The sequence below is a fragment of the Mus musculus genome, chromosome 9, assembly GCF_000001635.26.
Source record: "Mus musculus strain C57BL/6J chromosome 9, GRCm38.p6 C57BL/6J".
Taxonomy (NCBI): Eukaryota; Metazoa; Chordata; class Mammalia; order Rodentia; family Muridae; genus Mus; species Mus musculus.
Window position 1 is genome coordinate 27,483,180 of NC_000075.6, and position 10,818 is coordinate 27,493,997.

A 10,818-nucleotide genomic window follows, 5' to 3' on the forward strand; every position below is an offset into this window, starting at 1 on the left:
TTGTGTTGGGATTTTGATTGCATTGAATCTATAGATTGCCTTTGGTAGGATGGCTATTTTTACTATGTTAATTCTCCCAATCCATGAGCATGGGAGATCTCTCCATTTTCTGAGATCTTCTTTGATTTCTTTCTTGAGAGACGTGACGTTATTGTCATACAGGTGTTTCACTTGTTTGGTTAGAGTTACCCGAAGATATTTTATATTATTTTTGGCTATTGTGAAGAGAGTTGTTTCCTTAATTTCTCTCTCATCCTGTTTATCATTTGTATAAAGGAAGGCTACTGATTTGTTTGAGTTATTTTATATCCAGCCACTTTGCTGAAGTTGCTTATCAGCTGGAGAAGTTCTCTGGTAGATTTTTTGGGGTCACTTATGTATATTATCAAATCATCTGCAAATAGTGATGCCTTTATTTCTTCTTTACCAATTTGTATTCCCTTGATCTCTTTTTGTTGTCTTATTGTTCTAACACTTTGAGTACTGTATTGAATAGATATGGGGAGTGGGCATCCTTGTCCTTGATTTTAGTGGGTTTGCTTCAAGTATATCTCCATTTAATTTGATTTTGGCTGTTGGTTTGCAGTAAATTGCTTTTATTATGATTAGGTATAGGCCTTGAATTCCTGATCTCACTAATACTTTTAACATGAAGGGGTGTTGTGTTTTTATGCGTTCTATTTCTGCATGTAGGGAGATGATCATGTGATTTTTTTCTTTGAGTTTGTTTATATAGTGGATTATGTTAATTGATTTTTGTATACTAAAACCAACCTTGCATCCCTGGGATGAAGCCAACTTGATTGTGGTGAATGATGGTTTAATGTGTTCTTGGTTTCAGTTTGCAAGAATTTTATTGAGTGTTTTTGCATCAATATTCATAAGCAAGATTGGTATGAATTTCTCTTTTTTGGTTTCTGTCCTTGTGTGGTTTAGGTATCAGAATAATTATGGCTTCAGAGAACAAGTTAGGTAGTGTTCCTTCTCTTTCTATTTTATGGAATAGTTTGAGGAAAATTGGTATCAGGTCTTCTTTGAAGGTCTGGTAGAATTCTGCACTAAATGCATCTGGCCCTGGGCTTTCTTTGGTTGGGAGGTTTTTAATGACTTCTTTTATTTCCTTGTGGGATATGAGCCTGTTTAGATAGTTTACCCGCTCTCGATTTAATTTTGGTATGTGGCATCTGTCTAGAAAACCATCCATTTCATCTAGATTTTCCAGTTTTGTTGACTGTAGGCTTTTATAGTAGGATCTTATGATTTTTTGAATCTCCTATGCTTCTGTTGTTATGTCTCCCTTTTCTGATTTTGTTAATTTGGATACTGCCTCTTGGACCTTTAATTAGTTTGGCTAGGGGTTTATCTATCTGTTGATTCTCTTAAAGAACCAGCTTTTGGTTTTGGTGATTCTTTGTTTTGTTTTCTTTGTTTCTATTTGGTTGATTTCAGCCCTGAGTTTGACTATTTCTTGCCTTCTACTCCTCTTGGGTGAGCTTGCTTCTTTTTGTTCTAGAGCTCTCAGGTATGCTGTTAAGTTGTTAGTATAAAATCTTTCCAGTTTCTTTACCAGGGAACTTAGTGCTATGAACTTTCCTCTTAGCACTGCTTTCATTGTGTCCCATAAGTTTGCGTATGATGTGTCAATTTTTTCATTAAATTTCAGGAAGTCTTTAATTTCTTTCTTTATTTCTTCCCTGACCAAGTTATCATTGAGTAAAGAGTTGTTCAGTTTCAATGTGTATGTGGGCTTCCTGTAGTTTTTGCTGTTATTGAAGACCAGTCTTAGGCCATGGTGGTCTGATAGGATGCATGGTATTATTTCAATCTTCTTGTATCTGTTGAGGGTTGTTTTGTGACCAATTATATGGTCGATTTTGGAGAAGGTACTATAAGGTGCTGAGAAGAAGGTATATTCTTTTGTTTTAGGGTGAAATGTTCTGTAGATATCTGTTAAATCCATTTGGCTCATAACTTCTCTTAGTTTCACTGTCTCTGTTTAGTTTCTGTTTCAATAACCTGTCCATTGGTGAAAGTGGGGTGTTGAAGTCTCCCACTATTATTGTGCAGGGTTCAATGTGTATTTTGAGCTTTGGTAAAGTTTCTTTTATGAATTTGGGTGCTCTTGCTTTTGGGGCATAGATGTTCAGAATTGAGACATTCTCTTGGTGGACTTTCCCCTTGATGAATATAAAATGTCCTTCTTCTTCACACTTTCTTACTATTGGATATGAAGATGGCAACTTCTACTTGTTTCCTCGGACCATTTGCTTGGAAGACCTTTTTCCATCCTTTTACTCTGAGATAGTGTTTGTTCTTGTTATTGAGATGTGTTTCTTGTATGCAGCAAAATGCTGGATCTTGTTTGCATATCTGTCACGCGCTCTTGTTGAGTCAGCTTGACAAGCCGAGAGGCTTGGAAGCTACTCACGAGGCAGAAGAGTTTCACGGAAACTCACTCCTAGAGTCTGGTGTTTTTTCTAACCCATACATTAATTTTCCATTCCTGAGTTAGTCTAGTGTATGGATCCACGTGCTCTTTTTTAGTATTATCCTATTATAAGTGCCTTTTAAGATTAAATTTTGACATAGCTAAAGCCTTCGCCAGTGTTCCAACATGTCTTAGAAAGTCCTTGAGCAAGACCATGGACTTGGAATTTAGGAAGAATGTTGCTATTCAGTGACATTTAGAATAGCCTCTGGTACTACACTATCACTTGGAATAAAAGCCAAATCGCTCCCATATACAGGATTTTACAATGGTTTAGGAAGTAGATCGGGCTGTGGTTTTAGAGTATTGCATTATTCATGAGATGGTTAGCTAGAACGGAACTCCCTAGTTAGAACCATGACTTGGGTGTGAAAGCCCTTGCCCTAGGAGAGTAAAGACCTCACACCTGGCTTCTAAGACTATAGCTGGCGTTAGATAGGGCTGACTTTGTCTCAGTTATTTTTATTGCCCAGTTCCTTCCAGTCTTTGGGTTTTCATTCCTCTGTCTTGTGCAAGAGTCATTAAGCATCTGGTAACCTCATTTGTACCTTGCAGGTATGTCACCCAACTTCCTTATTGTCTTCTGTATAAAAAGTTTGATGCTCAATTTGACAAAATACATTCAGATTCTACACAACCTCTCCCGAGTGCATCTGTCTGTCATTCATCCGAGGCTTTGCCCACCCGAGACTAGAGACCTGTTCCATGCAGACAAAGGGGCCCAGAGGGTCTGTGACACATATCCAGTCTGTTAGCTTATATCTTTTTATAGGTGAGTTGAGTCCATTACTATTGACAGCTATTAAAGACAGATGACTGTTGGTTCCTGATATGTTTGTTTTTGGGGGCTGGTGAGATGGCTCAGTGGGTAAGAGCACTGACTGCTATTCCGAAGGTCCTGAGTTCAAATCCCAGGAACCACATGGTGGCTCACAACCATACATAACAAGATCTGACTCCCTCTTCTGGAATGTCTGAAGATAGCTACAGTGTACTTACATATAATAAATAAATAAATAAATAAATAAATAAATAAATCTTAAAAAAAGAATTTAAGGCTGATATGTTTGTTTTTGTAGGTGGCTTTATGTGCTTGTGGTGCTCTGTTTTGGCTTTGTTGTAAGATGCTTACTATCTTGTGCTTTCTTTGGTTCAGGTATCTTCCTTGTGTTGGTGTTTTCCTTCTAGAATTCTCTGTAGGGCTGGATGATATATAGATATTGTTTAAATTTGATTTTGTCATGTACTATTTTGGTTTCTCCATCTATACTGGTTAAGAGCTTTGCTGGTTATAGTAGCTGACACTGTCATTTGTGTTCTCTTACAGTCTGTATGACCTCTGACCAAGCTCTACTGGCATTTATAGTCTCTGTTGAGAAGTCTGGTGTAATTCTGATAGGTCTACCTTTGTATGTTACTTGGCCTTTTCCCTTTGCAGCTTTTAATATTCTTTCTTTGTACTGTGCATTTAATGTTTTGATAATTATGTGACAAGAAGATTTTCTTTTCTGGTCCCATTTATTTGGTGTTCTATAGGATTCTTGTACCTTTATGGATATCTCTTTCTTTAGGTTGGGAGAGTTATCTTCTATGATTTCATTGAAGACATTTTCAGGTCCTTTGAGCTGGAATCTTCATTCTCCTCTATGCAGATTATTCTTAGATTTGGTCTTTTCATTGTTTTCTAAATTTCTTGGATGCTTTGTTGTTGTTGTTTGTTTTTTGAGACTGGGTTTCTCTGTGTAGCCCTGGCTGTCCTGGAACTCACTCTGTAGTCCAGGCTGGCCTCAAACTCAGAGATCCGCCTGCCTCTGCCTCCCAAGTACTGGGATTAAAGGCGTGCGCCACCAGTGCCTAACTTGGGTTAGGAGTTTTTTTATACTTTGAATTTTTTTGACAGTTGTGTCAATCTCTTCTATCGTATCTTCTACACCTAAGATTCTGTCTTCTAGCTCTTGTATTCTGTTGGTAATACTTGCATCTGTAATTCTTGACCTCTTTCTTAGCTTTTCTGTTTCCAGGCTTGTTCTGTTTTCTTTATTGTATCTACTCTACTTTTAAGTTTTGGATTGCTTTATTCAATTCCTTCACCTGTTTACCTGTGTCTTCCTGTATTTCTTTCAGTGAGTTATTGATATCCTCCTTAAAGGACTCTATTATCTTCATGAGATAGGATTTTAGGACAGATTCCTGATTTTCAACACCTGTGTTGGTCTATTCAGGGCTCGCTGTGGTGGGAGAACTGGGTTCTGATGATTTCCCCATATTTTGGCTTCTTTTGCTTAAGGTCTTGAGCTTGCCTTTCAACATCTGTATATCCCTGATGTTTGTTGGTCTGGAGTCTTCCTCTTTTGTCCCTGGGTTGCTTCAGGTCTTCCAGTAGGCCTGTGTCCCTGGTTGTATCAGATCACCTGTAGGGTCTTCTAACTGAGGCCTCTTCATAGGGGCAGAGAAGCTGTGGATCTGTTGCCCTGCCTGCAGTAGATCTCCTGGGAGGCCTTCAGACTGTTGGGTCTTCAGTGGAGCAGTCAAGTTGTTCTTCAACTTCACAAAGGGTCCTCAAATGCTCAACTGCTCTGAGTGCAGTGGGTCCTCGAGGATGGATCGGGATATGGTGTCTTCATAGGAGCAGACCAATTAGGAGTCTGCTCTAGCAGCAAGGACCAAGCAGAAAGGGTGGAAGGGACAGAAGGGTATAATTGTGAGTTTTTATGTCATTTAGAAACACTATTGATTTATTTATTTCTCTTAAAAGCTAAAAAGGTGATTTCCCTAGAGTATCCAATAATATCTTCAATTAATCATGGTGTATTTTCAGACAAAATTATATCATTATATGTATGAGATAAGAACAACAAAATCATAGAAAAGAATTTCCCCAACCTAAGAAAGAGATGCCTATAAAAAATACAAGAAGCTTAAAGAACACCATATAGATTGGACCAGAAAAGAAAATCTACCCACCACATACTAATCAAAACACAAAATCTACAGAAAAAAAAATAAGAAGAATGTTAAAAGCTGCAAGGGAAAAGGCCCAATAACATACAAAGGCAGACCAATCAGAATTACATCTAACTTCTCAAAAGAGACTCTAAAAGCTAGAGGGCCTGGACAAATGTGTTACAGCCTCTAAGAAACTACAGATGCCAACTCAGACTACTATACCCAGCAAAACCCTCAAACACCATAGATGGAGAAAATGAGATATTCCCAAACAGATCAAATTTAAACAATATCTATCCATAAATGCAGCCCTACAGAAAATGCTAAAAGGAAAACTCCAACCAAAGGAGGTAAACTACACATAAGAAACAATTCTACATCAGTGAAAACAAAATAAGGGAACACATACACACACACCCTACCTGTAGGGTTATGGGGTTCTGCGCCCGGGAAATTGACCATGCTTACCCAACTGGGTGGGTGTTGGGGAAGCACAGGCTGAGGTGTGGGACAGCCAGAGCTGGCTTGGGGGTTCCTGGGTATGCAAGGAGGCCAGGCCATTTGGTTCTCAGGCTCTTGGACACCCAGGCACTGCTGGGAGCCATGGGAGATCTAAGAATGGAGTAGAGGCCCATAGGCTGGATCTAGCATGGGGCTAGGGGAGGAAAGGAGAGCTCAGGCTGGTCCCGTGGAAGGAGTTATTGTCTTAACAGTGGCAGTGGTCTTGGGCTTGGTGGTAGTCATGGCTGGGAGTGCAGAAAGGCCTTCTATGGGAGGTTAGATGGCAGCTCTATAGGCAAACCCCTTCTCCATGGCTCCTCATTGTGGATCCCAATGAAAAGAGGCTGTCCATGGTTTTAAGACATTTATTGTCATGGTGGAGAGTAGATGAGTAAAACCATACCCCACTTCTCAGGGTGGGCCCTAGGTTAAATTTTGCAGGGAGGAGTGTCTGGGAAAGAAAGCTTATTGGCTAAGCCCTTCAGGCTTTTAGGTACCTCATTAAAATGGAGATCTGTCTTGAGTCTACATGACCACAGGTCACCTTCTCTACCTGTGGAGGGTCTTGGGGCATTATCCATACATGACTGATGGCCACAAATCTATGGGGGGCTGTGGCTAGTGGCAGGGGCCTGGTGCCTGGGAATCAGGCAAAGCACCTACTGTCCCTTCAGGGTCACCAGGGCTTCTAGTCTTAGCTCAACCAGGAACCAAGCTACCCTTCACAGTCCCAAAACCACCAACATCAAAATAACAGAAATTAATAATTATTGGTCATCAATATCTTTCAACATTAATGATTCAATTCCCCAGTAAAAAGACAAAGGCTAATAGAATACACACACACACACACACACACACACACACACACACACACACACACACACAGAATCCATCTTTGTGCTGTATAGAAGAAACACAAAAAATATAGTCATTATCTTAGTATAAAGGCTGGAGAAAGGTTTTTCAAACAAATGAACCCAAGTAACAAGCTGGAGTAATCATTCTAATATCTAATCAAATAGACTTCTAACCGAAAGTAATCAAAAGAGACAGAGAAGGACACTTCATTCTCATCAAAGGAAAAGTCTACCAGGAGGACATCTCAATTCTGAACATTTATGACCCAAATGCAAGGGTACCCACATTCATAAAAGAAACGGCACTAAAGCTTAAATCACACATCAAATCCCACACATTAATAGTGGGAGAATTCAACACCACCCCTCGCACCAATGGACAGATCATGGAGACAGAAAGTAAACAAAGAAATAACAAAACTGACAGATGTTATAATTCAAATGGACTTAACATATATCTGTAGAACATTTCACCCAACCACAAAAGAATATATCTTCTCTGCATTTCATGCAACCTTCTTTAAAACTGGCCATATAGTCAGGCACAAAGCAAGTCTCAACATATACAAGATAATTGAAATAACCCCATGTACTTTATCATGATGGATTAAAGCTGGACTTCAACAACAACAGAAACAACAAAAAGCCTACATATTTGTGGAAACTGAACAACTCTCTACTCAATGAATACTGGGCCAGGGAAGAAATAAAGAAAGAAATGAAAGACTTTCTATAGTTCAATAAAAATAAGGGTACTACATACCCAAATTTATGGGACACTATGAAAGCAGTGCCAAGAGGAAAGTTCACAGAACTAAGAGTCCTCATCTGAAGGCTCTAGAAAAAAAAGCAAACACACCCAGGAGACAGGTTTTTTTCTTTAGTCCCCAAAATTCAGACAGAACTATTGAACATAGATAAATTTTTTGCCTCAGGCCAGCCTTTTTTTATTTTTATTAACAACAGGGAGGAGATGTAGTCTCCCCTCCCCCAGCCTGAAACCTGCTTGCTCAGGGGTAGAGCTTCCGCTCAATCGTTCTGCCACGACCACTGCAGGAACGTGCCGCTTTGCTGTTTGGAGCCATCATGTGATCACCCTGCTACTAGACTCCAAGATTATTTGGCGGGGAATTGGGCCCCTCCCCCTTCCTTCATAACGGAGTGCTAAAATAGTAAAAATTAAACCTTGAGCAGAGACCTTTGTCTTGGTTCCTTCCTTATCTCGCGCAGCCCAGCCCCTCTTCTCTTCCAGGTTTCCAAAATGCCTTTCCAGGCTAAAACCCACATTGTGATCTACTGGCCAGACACAACAGTAGATGGCAGGAAATAAACTCAGGGATGAAAGCAACCAATTTGAAACAAAGAGAATAGTACAGAGAACAAACAAACAAACAAAAAAATCAACAAGATAGACAAACCCTTAGTCAAACTAACTAAAGGGTATAGAGATCATGTCCAAATTAACAAAATCAGAAATGAAAAGGGAGACATAACAACAGAAACTGAGGAAATTCAAAGAATCATTAGGTCTTGCTTCAAAAGCCTATACTCCACAACATTGGAAAATATAAATGAAATGGATAATTTTCTAGACAGATTCTAAGAATCAAAGCTAAATCTAGATCAGGCAAACCATTTGAATAGTTTTAACACCCCTAAGGAAATAGAAACAGTCATTAAAAATCTCCCAACCAAAAAAAGCCCAGGGCCAGATGGTTTTAGTGTAGAATTCTACCAGACTTTCAAAGAAGAGCTAATGCCAATACTCCTCAAAGTATTCCACAAAATAGAAATGAAAGAACTCTGCCAAATTCATTCTATGAGGCCATAGTCACCCTGTTTCCTAAACCACACAAAGACTCAACAAAGAAAGAGAATTTCAGACCAATTTCCCTAATGGACACTGATGCAAATTATTCAATAAACTACTCATAAACTTAATTCAAGAACAGATCAATGACATCATCCATGTAGTGAAAATGGACATCATACCAAAAGCAATCTACAGATTCACCACAATCACCATCAAAATTCCAACATAATTCTTCACAGGTATTGAAAGAACAATTCTCAATATGATATGAAAAAAGCAAAAATCTCAGGATAGCCCAAAAAATCTTGAAGAGTAGGAGAACTTCTGGAGGTATCACCATCACTGACCTAAAGCTTTACTATAGAGCAATAGTAATAAAAACTGCATAGTATTGGTATAGAAAAAGACAAATCAATGGAATTGAATTGAAGACCCAGAAATAACCCCCCATACACAGGGACACTTGATTTTTGACAAAAAAGCCAAAACCACACAATGGAACAAGGAGAGCATCTTCAACAAATGGTGCTGGACTAACTGTATATCTGCATGTAGAAGAATGCAAGTAGAGCCATATTTATCACCCCACACAAAACTCAAGTCCAAATGGATCAAAGACCTCAACGTAAGGCCAGGCATACTGAATCTAATAGAAGAGAAACTAAGATACAGCCTTGCATGCATTAGAAGAGGAGAATTTCCTGAACAGAACACCAATGGCTCAGTCATGAATTAGTAAATGGAACCACATGACACTGTAAAGCTTCTGTATGACAAAAACCAAAATGGCAGCCTACAGATTGGGAAAAGATCTTCACTAACCCTTCATCCAACAGAGAGCTAATATCTAAAATTTATAAAGAACTCAAGAAGTTAGACTCCAAACAACCAAAAAAAAATAGTCCATTCAAAAAATGGGATACAGAACTAAATAGAGAATTCTCAACAGAGGAATCTTGAATGGCTGAGAAACATTTAAGGAAATGTTCAACATCCTTAGCCATCAGGAAAATGCAAATCAAAACAACCCTGAGATTTCATCTTACATCATTCAGAATGGCTAAGACCAAAATCTCAAGCAACAGCAGATGCTGGCAAGGATGTAGTGAAAAGGGACACTCCTCCATTGCTGTTGGGACTGCAAACTTGTACAACCTCCCTGGAAATCAATCTGGCAGTTTCTCAGAAAATTGAAAGTAGCTCTGTCTGAAGACCCAGCTATGCTGATGCTCCTGGGCATAAACCCAAATGCTATTACAGCATACCCCAAGGACATGTGCTCCATTATGTTCATAGCAGCTTTATTTGTAATAGCTAGAAACTGGAAACAACCCAAAGGTCCCTTGACTGAAGAATGGATACAGAAAATGTGGTACATTTATACAATGAAATACTATTTAGCTATTAAAAACAAAGGCATAATGAATTTTTCAGGAAAATGGATGAATATCATCATCTTGAGTGAAGTAACCCAGACACAAAAGGACATGCATGGCATGTACTCACTTATAAGTAGATATTAGTCATAAAATACAGTATACCCATGCTATGCTCCACAGACCTAAAGAAGCTAAATGAGACCTTAGTTGAAATGCCCAACAGTGGGTATGGAAACTGAAGAGACCACCTTCAGTAGCCAGATAGGACCCCCACAGTAGAGGGATGTGGTGACACCAACCCACCTACAAAATTTTTGACCCCCAAATTGGTCCTGTGTAAAAGAAATGCAGGGACAGAGATAGAGCAGAGACTGACAGAATGAATGGCCAACCAGTGACCAGCCTATTTTGAGACTCATCCCATGGACATGCACCAATCCCTCACATTAATGATGCTAGGTTGTACTTGAAGGCAGGAGCCTAACATAGCAGCCTTCTGATAGGCTCAACCCGGAAGCTGACTGAGACAGATGCAGACACTCAAACTTTGGACAGAGGTCAGGGACCCCTATGGAAGAGTTAGGGGAAATATTGAAGGCCCTCAAGGAGATGGCAACCCTACAGGAAGGCCAAGCAGTATCAACTAACCTGGACCTCTGGGAGCTCCCAGAGACTGAACCACCAGCCAAAAAGCATTCATGAGCTGGTCTGAGACCCCAGGCACATATATAGCAGAAGGCTGCCATGTCAGTCCTCAGCAGGAGAGGATGCTTCTAATCCTGTAGAGACCTGATGCCCCAGAGTTGGGGGGGGGCATAGGGAGGGGCTGCC